The 15,093-nt window shown below is 38.2% G+C and overlaps 1 long non-coding RNA gene across 1 annotated transcript; it reads left to right on the top strand.

The window, feature by feature from the left end:
• Nucleotides 1–324: 324 nt before the first annotated feature.
• On the top strand, nucleotides 325–13,829 carry LOC113946169. Its single transcript, XR_003527331.1, has 3 exons — nucleotides 325–464; nucleotides 11,161–11,220; nucleotides 13,704–13,829. It is a non-coding gene; the product is annotated as an uncharacterized LOC113946169 (long non-coding RNA).
• Nucleotides 13,830–15,093: the final 1,264 nt, after the last annotated feature.

Below are 15,093 nucleotides of genomic sequence, written 5' to 3'. Positions count from 1 at the left end.
AATACTTACAGTTATCCGTTTTGTAAGAGGGATACTAATCACAAGATTCAGGCTTTAGGTCAATCTCTGTTAAAGACAAGGAGGAGACAGATACACTAGCTCTTTCAGAGAGATTGAATATTAAACTCAAAAGACTTATTGTCTGATCCTGTATAGCAATTTCTACTGTAAAGAGAGCAAGGAAGATGAAGAAGGCTGAAGGATCAAGAGGAAAGGTATAATGGGGGAAAAAAAATCCATTAGAATAGAATGAGCATAAAAGAATGGTAAAGAAAAAGGCTTGAGCTGATGTTTAGGCAAATTCTCCTTTACTTTGTTCCAGTTTAATGTTTTTCTGGAGCTCTGAAGATGTTTTGTTAAAGTCTATATATTTACTTGTGTTTTATAGAAACATGCTTTTGAGGATCTTGTTATTTGACTTGGAAGCTACCTCCAGTGTTTACCGAGATGATTACCACTATGCAGTAAGTCTGACTTTGTTCCCAGTTCCATTTACAGTAATATTGATCTAATACTACAATTAATTAATCCTAGAAAGGAACATCCAGCAATTAGAAATTTGTGAAGACCGGATACCATGTGCTGCTACAGTTAGAGAAAGTACATATTATAAAGCCCACTACTTGTGCACCGCGTGTAAAAAAAAACTATTTACTTTAAAAAAAAGATTATTGAAGAAATATGACTCAGAGGTATTTAATTAATGCATGAAGTGGAGAGTTATCAAGTGATTGACTGACCATTCTGGATATTAAGCTAAACATTTGATGAGATTTGAACAAATTTTCTTTGGTTTTGATCCTCGTATCTTCCATTGCCCTGGCCAGCCAGTCCCCAAGAAAGAAAGAACTAATTCTGTCCAAAATACTGAGGCAAAGTTAGTATTCTGTATGTTACTGGCCCATTTGAAATTGCAACTGGGTGTAGTTTTACCTGGAAGCTGGAACAAAGCATCACAAAGTGGATCGGTGTCATTGCATTTGCAGCAGAGCTATTCTGATCCATGTGTTAGAGTTACTCCTTTCCAATATTTGGTGGACTGTCCTTTAGACCAAGTGAACTTGATGTCTTTCAAAAATTGCTCTTTTAAATAAAATGTAGTCTGGAAACAGAGTCCCTCCCCAGAAATCAAAAGCACTGACCGTAAGAATAGTATGTCCACCCACCAAAGCAGTTCTCCAGTTTTCAGTTTAACTGGTAGCTCATTGTTTTGAGAAAACATAATAGGGAGTGCCAGTGAATCCTTAAAACACAGAAAACTTAGTCTGGGACAGAAATATTCCATTCACACATCCATCTCATTGAGTGACTTTAGTGTTTCCAAGTTTTGTCGGTGATCATGCAAGACAGTAATTGCAGCCTAAACAAGTAAAGAGCAAGTGTATCTTTTTTTAGGTTGCTCAGCTTTCTATTCCTGCTGTGTTCTCCTTTATATTAGCCCCTATTCCATGCCCCAGGGCTCCTTACGAGCTCCTCATTAAGGCATGCACCTTCTTGTGGCTCCCTATCAGCCTCCTGCACTGCAGCAATTAACCCGTTACTGTACCAAGTACATGACTGCTGGAGCATTTATTTAGATTCATAATGCAGCCTCGTTGCATGCCAGGTTTTAAAATTAATTTTGAAGGAAACAAGAGATGTGTTAAAACATGTCAGGTTTTTCCAAAAATAGATCATATCATACTGGTCTCATAACTTTCTTTCATAAATAATGAAGTTTTTCTAAAGAAAGGAAATACAATAGATCCTACTCCCCTTAGTATCTGTAAATCATATTACAGGGCATTGCAGGGGGAGGGGTATTATTTAAACTAGAGAAAGCAGAGATCAGTTGGAAGAACTGTGAGGAACTGACTGGAGAAGAGGTAACAGTGGGTTGTGCTGAAAACAGATCTATTGGGATGGACAGAGATCAGTGGTCTAATCCTACACATAATGCTCTTAGTACTGATCATTTTGTAGGGCCCTATTTTCATTAATAACCACATTTCAGAAAGGGAATATGTTCAGTTGAAATTTTCTGCTTATACAAAGATGGAAAAAAATACCAATAATGTAATAAGCAGAGAAAAGGGAAGGAAAGGAATAGGATGAGATGAGGTTAGATCCTGGAGTATAGCCTCAAGATGGTATGCTTCAGAAAACAAATAATGAAGCAGTGGTTTTAGGAACCCAGTTTGAGTGGATAGCATTGCTTCAGAAGCTGGCTAAAAGAAGAGGTACAAGTTGAGTACTTAAACAATTTGGATTATTTTCCTTACTAATAAAAGTTGAGTGTGAGTTTTAGATAAGTTGTGCCTATACTAAATAAAAGTGTGATATGGGAGAGTTATCTGGAAATGGTGGGGGTTTTTTCTGTTTTTCACTGAATGCCATTGCTCTGAGAGAATCAGTCAGACAGTGTACAGCTTGGGTCACCCATTTTATAGTACCCATGTGCAATAAGATTTATTCAAACTGGGACAAGCACCAAGGTGTATGGGAGACTAAAAGTGCTTTGCTTGTTTACACAAACAAAACAAAGTCTGAGAGAGAACATAACTGTTGTCTATAAATATACAAGGAGGGAGAAGAACTATTTAAAGGATGATGTTCACATAAAAACAAATAGTTATAAAATGGCTGTGAATAAACTCCAATGGGAAATCAGAAGGAAGCACTGGAATGATATCCTGTAGCAGTCCTCCAACAGGAGCAGAGGGAGCAAGAAACTTCACTGGTTAAAGCATGAAACTTGAGTACTTCATGAGACCAATTATGTGATGTGTGGTTGACAACAAAAGCTGGGGTTTGAACTTGATGCAGGAGGTCCTTTTAAATCCTATTTCCTATGTTTCCAGGGGAAGCTGATTTAAATCTTCAGCAAGAGATGTCTTAGATGCTGATAACAGTAATTAATATCTTACACTCTAGTAATACCCTTCCATCTAAAGACCACAAAGCACATTGAACACATGTGGGAATTAAACATCTAAATATCCACCTGTGTTGTTTCTGTTATTTTGCAGCCAAGAAATTGTGATGCCCTGAGCAACTCTTTTTGGATCACTTGGAAAAATATGTAAAAATGAAGAATAGACCTCACCGATCTCCTAGTTTCAAGAATAAACCTGTAGTTCTGAAAATTGTCATCATGTTTCCAAGGCTTTCTAATTCCAGAAAATGTATGAATTGTATACAATTGCTTGTACAAAGCTATAAGCCATATGCTGTTTAGCTTAAAATGTCAATGAGCAAGTCAGCAGCAACAAGAAAATGAAGGTGTTTGTAAATGTTGCATTTAAAAAGCATTTAGAAAAATGAGAGTGGTCCTCCAAAGATGTATGCATCTTCAAAATCAGAACAATGCAGTATTCCACAGTCATTAAATAACGTGTCACGTAGCCACAAACAAGAATCATATAGCTTGAAAAAATGTTGTTTTCCTCTTGGAGAGTTGGAACAACACCGGTTCCGTGTGTGTTAATTCCCACTCTGACTTCCACCGGGAAAGGCACCAAGGGTGGCAAGGGATAGAGAGCAGTCATTCCCTTCCCTCTCAAACCTGCAGAACCCTAGCTGCACTTGCCAGCATTCAAACAGGCATTCAGGACACAGAAGAGACTGAACACACTGGTTTGGTTTTTTTCTGAGGGCTTAAAATCCTCTGTCTTATCCCTACTCTTCCACCTCCATCACAGAGACATGAGTCTTTAAGTCTGTCTGATTTCTTGCTTTCACCATGTTGATCTCTAAACAGTGAAGCTCTGTATACAAAGATGCATTCAGAGGAAGATCTGATTTGTGTAATTCCCACCTACCAATGTCCTGACACTTCTTCCGTTGTTATGTCAGATGCTGGATATGGTCCCCGAACAGAGCAGTTGAAGCCATTACCTTCTGCTCCTTCAAATTCCTCCACTCTGTGTCCTCTGCCATCTTCTTTACAAGCCCCAGGCAAAGGTGAGACAGATAGGCAGGCTTCCATGCCTGTGTAGAGCCATACCCCAAAAGAACTGTCTCTGCCCAGAAAAATATATACTCTAAGCCAAAGGAAGCCACATGTGCAGCTGAGAACAGAAGTTGGCTTCAGTGGTATGCAAACTCTGTTAAAAGCAGGTGCTTGAAACAAGACCAAGCATCTTCCCAGGGTAAACCAGCTTTAAGGATGACGACTACAGTTCAACAAACTTGGGGTTGGAAGCAGTGTTGTGCTGGGTGCAGGAAGGGGTGGGAAAGACAGACAGAGAATTCATGAGGCATCTGAAATTATCCATTTCAAGAAAGTAACTTATTCTCTAGGTGACCAAAATTTACATAGACTTATTTATAATTGAAAAAGATACAACCATGTAGAGGATTGATGGTTAGACTGCTCCCATCCCTTACATGCTGCTGGTTCTACTGGGCTGTAATCTCGCCATTGGCCAGAACGGAGAGCCTTGTTTTTCCAAAGCTCAAAAAAATGAGGTCATGATCCTTATAATAACATACAAATAATGAAAATAAATAACAGGAATTCCAATACACAAAAAGTCCAGATTCTGACCACAAAAATATATGCTCTAAGTCAAAGGAAATTGCACACGTGTAGCTGAGCACAGAAGTTGGCTCAGAGCCCACTTGTAACTAAGCCATCCATTTGAGGACAGAATAGATCCCATTGTCTCTTGAGAGCTTTTTAATTTTTCTTTGTTGTTCTCTAGGACATGAATTATCTAAACTGAAAAACAGAATTTTTTATCCAATGTATCCAATGTAACATGTCTCTGACAGGAAATTTTCTTTTTGTTTTCTTTTTTCTTTTTATTTTTTAAATCAGTTACCACTTTAAGACACTGCTGATCAAGTTCTGTCCTGATTCATTTCATCCAAGACAAGGGGTGAAGGGTTTCCTCCCTTGAGTTCCCATACACCCTTTCCAAGGCCACACTTTTCCACATAGGGACTAGAAGATAGGCAGAGTGGAAAAGTGTCCTTTCTGGCTTTCCTCAGCTTACAATATAGTTTTACTGGCCTTCCCTTGGTTTCTGCCACTGCCCCTTTTTATGGACCTTCTGAAAAGTAAAGTGAAATATAAAGATTAATACAGTTTCAAACCACATTATCTTCCAGTTTTTCTGCAGAGTTTTAGAGCAGTGGAGCCCATTTCTCCCTCTTTCCCCCCACTCTTAATTCCAGCATTTTCTCCCTGCCTTCCCAGAAGATCTCTGCAAAAGCTCATAGAGAAGAAAAATGACGGAAAGTTTTTTTCTCTACTTTACTGGAGAAAGTTGATAGCCTAAAAAAGATATTTAGCCTAAAATCTCTTTGTAGCTGCTGCTTCTGACCTGGGACACACTGAGATTGTCTCAGATCAGCATTTTTAGAAAGATCTGTACACATTTTTGATTTGAGAATCTGCCTTGATTCCAGATATGTCTCTTAATATCTAAAGAGGAGAAAGCTAGAAATCTTGAGGAATATCCACCTGGCTGAAGTAACCTGGGACCAAACAAACTCAACAGCCAGTCTTCTAGTCCCTGGCCCCATTTTGTTCTCTCTCAGCCTCACTATCCACCTGAGAGGACTCCATTGAACAGGCAGAATTGCACCACTGAAAATAAATCTCAACCATTGTTAACAACCTTCATCTGTCCACTCTCTCACATCTAAAACCTCAATTTAAAAAACAAAGGTGTGTTCATTTTGGTTTCAAAGTAGCTGAGGTAGAGCAGAGGACAGAAAACTTGACAGAGACAAGAAACTTGACAAAATCCTGCAGAAAGAGAAAAAGTAAAAATGTATGACTTAAAGGTATTTTACCAGCATTTAATAATACTGCAAAAGGAAGGAAGCATCACAAGACCAGTTGTCTACTTATTATTTTCAGTTTCAGCATTCATTTGATACGTATTAGAGGGCTCAAACACAACCACGTAAGTGGTTACTGCAGTTTGCTGGGAGCTTGTGGGAGGTCCTGTGCTTAAAGACACTGGAGTACTTTGCTTTTAAATGCTCTGAGCTTTTTTTCTTTTTTTTTTTTTTTTTTTTTTATTAGAGAGTTATAGGATTTAATTAAATTGGTGGTCTGCTGGCTTTTTTCAGTCAGAAGTTACATGTAACCTCTCTCCTGTTTTTGTCTCTCTTCCTCTCTCTCCTTTTACCTCGCAGAAGACTTTGCTGAGCATGTACATCCATTTCAGAATCTAATCATAGACAACTTAAATCTTTTAAACGTTACCCACATTAGTAATTGCAAAATAATAAACATGACAAAATTCAGATTAATAGGGCATCCTGCATAACTTGGATGGCAGGGAGAGCCCTCTGGAATTCTAAGAGTAATAGGTCTGTGTTTATTTCTCAACCGACGGCATAATGTGACTGATTTACAAGAGTTTAACTCAAGTGTTAATCTGACAGTGACGAAGAGCTTCTCAGTGGCAGAATCACTTACACTATCATATTAGTTGCCTCCTCTATTAAAGCAGTATGGTCGATAATTGGAATGCTTTTATGTCTAGTGGTTCTGACAAGGCTCTCTTTAGGTCACATATGGGCGGTCTGGCTTGCTGCACAGCTGAACAGTGGCAAATGATTTAAACTGAGAAAGTATTGTTCTCCTCATATTATGGAGCAAGGGCAGTTCAAGGAAAGTAAGGCTCTGCACCGGCTACCTGCTGGTGTGTAGTAAAATAAGATGGACATGATACTGGGTTGGGAGTACAATTAAATCTATTTTACACCGATGTGTTGGTGGACAGATGAGTTTCCACATGGCAGAGCTTTATGATCTTTAAGGTAGACTGAACTAATAGATTGGTGTGGAACGCACTGAAGTTACTAAGGATGAGAAAGCAAGCAGCAGTACATTTGAACTACAGGTTTCTCATATGCTCCACGTCATGCTGAGTTTTTATAGCTCCTGGCTTTCAAAAAGCCTGTTTCAAAGAGGTTTGCGCTAGACTGGGCATGCAGTTTTGCTCTGCAGATATTGTCGCTACCGATTTAGTGGAATGCAATTAGGAAGCCTAAATTAAGTGGTAATGGAGAACCAGCTCTTGAAACTGGGGTTTCCACGGCAACCACTGCTTACAATACAGCCTTCAGTTAGTTTTCCCACTTTATCTGCAAAATGCACAATTGAGCTTTAAAACAGCTTTGTGCTGAAAAGCGCACTGTAAACAACTGTTTGCAATGAGAGTTTTACACTGTCTTTAAATACAACAAGCTATCAAATAAAATTTACTTGTCTCCACTAATAAAAAAAATAAACAAAATATCCACACAGTACAAAACACTGAAGAGTCCAGAAACTTACTATTCATTCTGGAAATCTGTATATAATATAAAAATTCAAGATGTTATGGCTCGTCAATTTGTCTTTTAAGACTTATCATTATTCCTCAGTTTTAAGACGTATAATCCCATATCTCTCAGTAGTGAGAAGAACTGAGCATTTTGGTACAAACACTGCATTTATCGTAATAGCAACGCTATATAGTTATAAAGTGCTTTTTGTCTAATATGAACTAATAAATGTGCATTTTCATCAGACTTCCTTTTACATCTAGCAATCTTTTATAGATTTTTCCCTTTATAATGCATTATTATATCCTTCATAAATGTTATTTTATGGCAAAGTAATGCTGTGCCATTTCTGAACTGCTTAACATTCTTGATTGCTTTAGGATCACAGCCCAACTTTTGCATCTTGTCAAAACCACTCACAGGTGATTAAATATGTGCAAAATACAGAAAAGCGGAAAAGATGACGTTAAGATCATGTGTAATTTGTATTGACCACCCTTTTCATAACACCATCAAACTGAATCTCTAAGCTGAAATTAAGTATTTGCAAACAATTATTCTCCTCTGTTGTACAATCACAAGTCTTAGTTTAATACTTCCAGGTGATTAGTGAGAGTTGAGAGGTTGGCAGTTTTCAATGTTCCCTTTTTTTTTTTTCCCCTTCTTGTTTGTTTTAATAAAGATAAAAATCTCAGAGAAAACATTGTACAAACATCCCTGAGATAATTTCAGAAGAAACATGACGTAATTTTGATTTTTGGCCTATTGACTGATACAGTACTCTTTTAAGGCAACATTTTTTGGAAAAAGAGAAAAGACACACCAGCAAAGGATCCCATAGCAAATCAAACCAGACCTAATTTGTGTCTCAGCTGAAGTACATCAGCCCAAGCAACTTGCAGCCTTTCAAGGCTGATACACTTTGTGTGTGTGTGTGTGTGTGTGTGTTACAGCAACCATAACAGGTCGATGCAGAGAAAGAGAAAAGGGGTGTGGGGGTGAAGGTGGTGAGAAGGGGAGAGAAGGGGGAGGTGTGGGTGCCTTCCCTCAGGAGTCTATTGGTCAGAGGACTGCATCTTGACATCTGCAGTCATGTATAAATCTGGATTTGATATAGTCTCTGCAGACTTTGAACATGCCAGGCAGGGAAGCTTGCCCTTCACAGTATGGGTGTACTTTCAGATGCAGAGATTGGGCTGTGACTATTCTGATCTGCTCGAAACAGCCTTTTCAGCACTAACCGAAAACAGAGTGAGGATGGGAAGGCTGACTGCAAAGTTCACATCTCCTGTGCTGTGTTCTGGTGCTAATGGGAGTTTCTCCTGTGATGGGTAGGTCATAAAACACACAGTTGCAGAGACTGTGAGGAGTCTGAACAAATCAAAGAACTTAGTAATAAAAATGATGTGTGTGCCAATATTATTTAATATTAACTTGTGAAAACTATTGAAGAAACATATCTTTGTCATATATCAGAATTGGTTCAAAGTTGAATAAATGGGTTAATAGGGTTATTTGTATTGATATTGTCCTCATAAACACTTTATTATTTAGGAATCAGAGCTGGAAACTGTAATTTCTCTAATGGTTTTTCATCACATAAATTAGCCTGCCTCAAGTCCTCCGTCTAGGAGGCAAGAGGAGAGGTTGAGCTGGTCCTCTTCCTCATTCTTACACAAAATCTGCTCGTTTGGATGGATCCCAAATTTTAAAGAAACAAGTTCCTGGAAGAAACGCAGAATGCAAGTGCACACAAGACTTTCATAGGGCATCTCGTTTCAACACCGACTGCCTGCATTTTATCGGAGTACTAAAGGACACACTGAAATTATTTTGTTCTGGCACTGGCATGCATTGTGATGTGTATGCATTCAATTGCACTTGACAAATCTTTGGGGCAAACAAAATGGTCTAATGTAAGGAAATATCTTAACATATTCCAAAATGACATTTTTAGACCAAACATGTGTTCGATTGATTTGCCTTCTCCAGAGATCACTTTTGAATCTGGGCCAGCAATAAGCAGGGGGGGCAGGCTCTTGCTGAAGGCCAGGAGGGTCAGCCGTGCTTCCGCTGGTATTTCCTGCGCTGCAGAGTTCCGTACCTAACTGTACAAATAGCTCCACATGGCATCCTGAGAGCGTGCCAGGGAATTTTATGATCGCATGCCAAGTATGGTTGTCAGGTTCCACTCCACTGCTGTGTGTGTATGTGTGTGCTCATATGTGTGTGTGGCTGGAGCTAACTTCAGACTGTGTAATTACCATAATCCAAACAGGGCCTTTACCATCTTATTTGCATTCAGCCAGCAGTGCTGTTTTTATCAGCACCACTACTGAATTGTTGCAAAGTTTTAATTATCTTGACAACTCTCCTCTTTTTTTTTTTTGACTCTCCCCCCTCTTGGGTTATGTTTGGATTTTAGCAACCGTACCCCTACAGCAGCAAATCAGATTTCTGCAATGGGAAGTTTTCTCACTTTTTCTTCTAGTAGTTATAAGCAGATGCAAAGGCAGCTTAGAATGAGTACAGAGTGAAGTTGTATTTATTAATTAATGCTTAATATTTTTTGCAGCAAAAGTCACTCCAGATGCCTCTTTTTGATTTGTATTTTAAACCCTGGTGTAACTTTACACACATGTGTAAGCTTGCAAAATTGAAAGAAAACCATTTCCTATGCAGACAGATACCCCCTTGCATAAATGTTTGCCAAAATAGAGCTTTAGTTGTCATGTTTTCTATATTTCCATAATCTTTTGATTTAGGATTAGTATAAAGTGTATCATGCCACTTATATTTGCTCTCTCTCAAACACTCTGCATTTTCAGTATTTGAATGCTAAGTTAGACAAATTCAACCTTGAAATAAGACACCGTTTCCTAGCAGTAAGGGTAATTAAACACTGGAAGAGCTTACCTAGGGAAGAGGTGGACTCACTACATCTTGGAGTCTTTAAAATGAGATTCTAGAAGCTTAGGCAACTTTCTGAAAGACATTATTTAATCCAAACTTCCATCCTCAACTGGGGAAAGATTCTAGCGTACATATATGGGAGGTCATGTGAGGCAATCGCTCAAGTCCCTTTTGATTTCTCAGCCTGTTGGCCTAAACCTGCGTTTGGATATGTTTTGGTTCACATTTAAAGATCAGTTATAACATCTACATACAGAAATTGTCTTTTGGGAATATTGAGATTAAATATGTTTCAAAACTTTGTTGTCTGCTGTAGACAATAATGTTTTGCCTGCTAGGTTTTGCACTGCATTCTGTTTTGGTTTTATAAGTAGATACAAATCACAAAGGTTAATGCAGATTAAAATAGTCCAGTATGAGATTGCTATGGAGGAATAAAAGGCTTTCAAACCTAAAGATTCACAAGTGGAACAAATGCAAAAATGATTTCTAGTCTGTTGGCTTCTCAGGTGCAATAAATACTTTTTTTAAAAAAGCACAATTAATATATTTTTCTAACCATAGAATACTGTGATTGTACTTAGTGTCTCATCTCTTTTGAAGCTTATGCATTAGATTACATATGATTGCCATCAAACAGTGTGGTAGTATTCTGTTATTCTGAAAGGTAAACAAATTCTGTTTAGCAGTCATTAAATATTTGGTTTGCTGCAGTTTGGCCTTATGAACACCTTATCCTTGTTTTCCCTTTAAAAGGCAAAAATTAAAAGTAAGAACCATTAGGGATTTCTCTTTAAATCCAGCAATCTATGCATACTACTAAGAATCAATGCCCTGTAAGCTGTCTGGTGTTCTGCAATAAATTCTAGCTTTTATAGACTTTTTCTGGGCCAGGTAGCTTCTAATGCCATAGAAATTGATTATTTGTGGTGTTCTTATCACTGCTTAAAATATCTAATTGCTTTTTCTCCACAGATTTGGATTTGGCTTGCTTGATGCTGGACGATTAATGAAGGAAGCCCTAACTGGACAAAGGTTGGTCTCCTGAGACAATGTGTTGTTGATAATGGGTCTGATTTGAGCAAGTCTAGTCAAATTCAATTTTGATAGTATTTAAAGGCACATGCAGGACACATATCGCTGAGTTTTCAATTGGTTTGTCAGGTTTCTTTATGTCTGTTGTGTTACCAAAGCTTATTCCCATTAAGTATTAAAGTTTGCAAAACAGCAAAGACACATACCTGTCAGCTGCAGAGAAAAAAATTTTGCCTCAGTATAGCAAGTTTTGTTCAAAATTTGCCTTTATTCTTTCACACTATGCAGACCGGAATATGTAATTCATCACTGCGTGACTGTTCCCGTGGAGGAATTATTGCACTGATTATTTTGAACCCTAAAAATTATTGATTGAGGTAAAAAAAGAGACAAGAAGGTATTGCAATCAGTTCTCAATTTAGCAAGGGCAGCCTTTTTAAAGGCAGCTAATCCTTAGCCTAAAAGCTGTATGCAGTTGCTACTGCTCCTGTAGGATTTTTCACGAAGCTGTGCCTGTGTCATTTATTTGAAGTTGAGTACAAAACATTTTCCACTGCACTGCCAAATGAAGATAAAGGCCAACATCAAGTCACTATCTTACTGGATCACTGTATTGAGTGTGAAATTCAGCTCACAACTCAGTCCCAGTTCTAGCTGAGGAGCAAAAAGATCTCATATGCCACCAGAATACTGGACTCCAGGACGTCTTGTTCTCATCAAGTCAAAGCAATGACATCTAGAGTTCAGTAGGATCTAGAGTACTTTCCTCCTTTCAAGAGATCTTTTTTGCTAGAGATAGGTAAACTAGAGGGAAGTGGAACTTACATCCATGTACTTTGCACCCTGTCTAACCATGGTGACAGTCTCTCTTTGTCCCCAGAGAGCGTTATTGAAGGTGAGCCTAATGGCCAGCTCCCTGGAGGTCTAGGCATGCACTGTGCATCGTTTTTAAGCACCAGCTCGCAGAAGTGACTGCAGACCCTGGTGTTTGTTGTCTTTTGAACACAGTGTAGGGAAAGGCAGAAATCTCAGAGTGAGAAGCAAAACGGATGGACATGGAAAGCACAAGGTCCATGCCCCAGCTCCAGCATCTATCTGTAATCATAGCACTTTTAAGCAAAGTGGTCCCTAGCCAGTTTGGGGCCTGGAGTCCTCTCCTCAAGCTGGCACTAACAATATTCAATTCAAATAAATCAATAACACCATTCTTGTCTTTTGCAGCATTATCACAGTCACAGCAGTCATGCTGTAAACTAATTTTTTATCTAACAGTCTAGTAATGGTTTAGGCAATGTTTCACTTATGAGGATGCTCCAGGTCAGTTCTCTCTCCAGCCCCAGAGCAGTCAGCCTTGTCACTGCCACTTTGCAGTGGCACCCCTTAGACACAATGCTCTGAATCAGAGTGCTCCCCCTTTGTTTTGGGCATGCAATATTTTAGGAAACAATGTAAGGTTTATTAGTCTGAGAAAAAACAAGAGACAAGCCATAATTTCTTTTTTTCTTGCTGTGCAGGTACAGGACCCAGTTACCTAGGAGAAGCTCAGCCCACAAGCCAAGGCATGTTTTTGTTTATGCATTTTAGCCAGATTAATGTTAATACAGATGATATTCAAACAGCTGGTTTTGTGCACCTAGAGATGAATGACTTCTGCATGTTTTTCAACCCTTTCTATAGAAAGGGCAGGAATGCACTAGAAAGGTGCAGTCCTGTGAGGTCGTTGCTTCCCAAAAACTTTTCCTCTGTTCAATCCTGCGGTGATTCTCCAGCAAAGCAATGGCTGAGAATTACACCCCAGAGGGACAGGAGCACTTTCCCTTTTCTCTGTCAATATTACATGTAAAAGGCACAGCAAGGAAGTCTGTTTCTCAGTATTGTACCTACTTGAGGCTCCTAAAGGTGTGATTAATTAGGTGTGATTAATTAAACCATGAGTCATGCCCTTCTTTTTTTCCTGTCACATTATTTATGAACAAGAGGGCAGTCAGTGACATTAAACGGTATGAGAAAGTAAGTTTAGAGGAAAATTTAGAAAGAAATTAGTTGTGTTGCACGTGGTCAACCTAAGGGATTTGCTGCTACAGGTGACCACCTGATAAATAGGATTCCATGGCTGGAAAGAGTAGTTGTTAATGCTTTTACCATAACAGATGGTACCAGTGCTATGTTTCTTGGACTGCTGGGTGCACTGGAAAGGCAGACGTGTTCTGCTTGACTAATAAAGTAAGATCAAATTCTTCATGTGCTGGGAAGTCAGGCAGGAATGCTGTCCTCCACAGACAGCAGCACTGCTCTGTTAGCTTGATCTGTGACTTACCATTTTGTTGTTTGGTTGTTTGCTTATTTTTCTGTCTTTTTAATTCCTCTGGAAAATACTGTACTGACTCTCTGTGTTGACTGAATGACCAGGCTTTGGCAGAAGACATCGCATTCTTCTTCTCTGACCTTTATATCAAAATCGATTAACAATAATTAATTTGCAGAAAAGGATTGACAACAAGATGTGGATGTTCATCTTTAATGAACTGTAGTCACCAAGTGAAAATCAGCTAATTTTGATGATGCAACTGACCACCTACTCAGCAATAGCTGAATATTTACTCCTTCACAAAATGGCAAAGTAATATTGTATTCATAGATAATATGAAGAACAACTTTTTGTCTCTCATAATTTCCTGGGACCTTTCTCATTAGTGGCAGTAGCAGGATGTGCTGGCTAGTATTTATGGAGTCAGAAATGGCATAACTTAGAATTAGAGCCTGTGTAATCCTGTCAAATATTCAGAATTTTGTGTTTATGTATTTTAATCTATGTAAAGTAAGGAGTCCACTCATAATCTAATTGATTTTGTTTATTATCAAGCTTGCCATTTTACAGAAGAGTTCACTGGAAGGTGTCTATTTTATATTGTTCTCACTTCCCTAACAGAAGACCTTATTTAAAAGAATCTTTGTTTTCAATTATGAAAATACTTTCCTGATCTCATCTCATTAAGCCAAAAAAAGATGAAGTGCTATTTTTCCTTTTTATTTGTGACAATACAAATTAAACACACCTATGGCAAACCAATTACTGTATTTTTTTTTTATATACAGAGCAAACCTATTAACTGTGAACATGAAGAGATGAAGCAAGCAAAAAACAAAGAAAAGTGTGAAGAGTTTTGCTGCTGTATCATCTGTGACACTGTATCAGCTCCTAGTTTTAGGAACGATGAGTAAATAGGTATATAAGAGATATGCTGTTATTCTACAAAGAAGGGTTATTTCAAAGAAATAAAGGAAAAAAATTAAAAGGGATGTCAGTATATTCTCAGGTACTATATGATGAGAGTGTTAGAGAGGGAGCTTCATTTGGTGTTCTTCTAGTTTTGAATCTATACAGTGGAACAGTACTACAGAGAGATCTAGATAATAATGTCCTTGATCTTGTCAAATATTGCCATAGGACTAGTATTGTTACTTTCTTGTTGAATTTACTCATGCAAGAGGAACCACTCTGTTATATAAGTTAAAGGTTCACATTCTGTCATTCATTTTTTCACTTTACGTTATTGCTAAAATAGAGGGAAAAAAGGGACTAAAGGAGGCAGGAAGAGAAGCAAAAATAGAGGTGAATTAATAGCAAAAATCAAATATTAAATATTTCCTTTAACTACAGTCAGAGATGGGGATTATATTTGACCAAACAACCAAATCCTCCACCACAAGCCAGGACTTCACTTTTTATTTCAATACTCTTGATAGAATGGACCCAATCAGTTATTCTGTATGTGCTAAATAGTGTACTACCAACACTAGTAGACCAAGCAGATAGTTTTGTTTTATTGTCTGAATGGTGTAATATTTTACTGCAAATATAAATAGTGTAGT

Source organism: Corapipo altera, unplaced genomic scaffold (assembly GCF_003945725.1).
Source record: "Corapipo altera isolate COAL_440 unplaced genomic scaffold, ASM394572v1 0, whole genome shotgun sequence".
In the NCBI taxonomy this organism is placed as follows: Eukaryota; Metazoa; Chordata; class Aves; order Passeriformes; family Pipridae; genus Corapipo; species Corapipo altera.
The sequence above is the reverse complement of the archived record's forward strand: the minus strand, read 5'-3'. Positions and strand labels throughout refer to the sequence as shown.